Here is a 1,373-nt window from a genome sequence, read left to right on the forward strand (position 1 = left end):
CACCAGCTGGAAGTGTGCTAGAACAGGAACCAATTCTTTTACCTATAACAGAGAAGTAGGGGTAGGGTGGCCAAATTTGCCCCAGGCCTTTACTAATCATGGCATCCTAATAATCCCCATCTATGAATTGGTTCTAGGAATCACTCTGTTCTCCTCCCCACTGATAGCTGGTTTGTGGGGAGTGTACTGGCGCACTATGGCTTCTGTCGCATCATCAAGGTGGGGGTTACACATTGGTGGTGACAGTGGGATTATCCATTACTTGTACAGCTCTTTGAGTGGAGTGTCCAGAAAAGTGCTATATAAGTGTAAGGTATTATTATCATAAGTAATAATAATAATGTTATTAATAGGTTAAGGGCTATGGGCTTATATCTGCAAGGTCACAATATCGTTGCAGTATACATATTGCATAATGATATATAATGCTATCATGAGTGAGTGAGACACTATTAGTTGCTCCAGGCCATCCCAGTGTTCCAAAGGAGTACTCCAGTATTGCTCGAGTTAACGCTAAAACTGGGACTCTATCCCAATCAGCGTGGTGTAAACTACTCTCAATTAACGCTACGGATACCGTGACAAACTCCTGCATGATAAGCGTCTAGCTAGGCACTAGGCTTAGTTTTGGATTTAATACTCTTATTTTATTAGATATCTCCTTATATTTCCGATGACAGCAAATGACATAATACTACTGCAAACGTCTGGAACATGTTTTTACAAATCAAGGTCTTCCGACTACTTTCAAGGATTATTTGAACTGGCTATCGTTTGAATGTCCCCACCAAGGACTGCGTCTTCAGGCGTTATACTTTAGTGTATAAACGTGCTTTAAAAAACTCCGATAAACGCTCTGCACATTTGTAAAACAGATTACCTGCAGGAATCATGTTGCGGCGACATCTTCAAGGACATTAATAAAAAAAATATAGGTTGAAATGTTTCGGCTGCAAATGCTTCTCTGAAAACCTCAACAGAAGTCAAGTAAAGCAAATCCCAAGCTGTCAGTTTAGTGTCAGTTGCTACGCGACGCACCTTAACATGTTTGCAGTTCCCAAACAAGTTTTCCCATTGTGTTCAGCTGGACAGAAAAGACACATCTGATTCCGAAATCATTTCGAGTTCAGATTAGCATTTGTACGAGAGAAAGCCGACCGTCGAGCGCCCAGATAAAATCTGCTAAAATAATTTGGGAAGTAAGTGACGCGAGCTTTTGATCTATTGCAAAGTAAAAACTAAGGCAGTTACACGGACCTTCAGAAAATACAATTGTACTTTTTGAATATCACATACCGCCAGATTGTATTGTCTGATGCATTTGCCTCCTTTAATTAATATAAATGATTTTCTTGTTTGTTGTAAAAGTTGAA

This window comes from Atractosteus spatula, chromosome 27 (genome assembly GCF_055471065.1).
Source record: "Atractosteus spatula isolate fAtrSpa1 chromosome 27, fAtrSpa1.hap1, whole genome shotgun sequence".
NCBI classification, from domain to species: Eukaryota; Metazoa; Chordata; class Actinopteri; order Semionotiformes; family Lepisosteidae; genus Atractosteus; species Atractosteus spatula.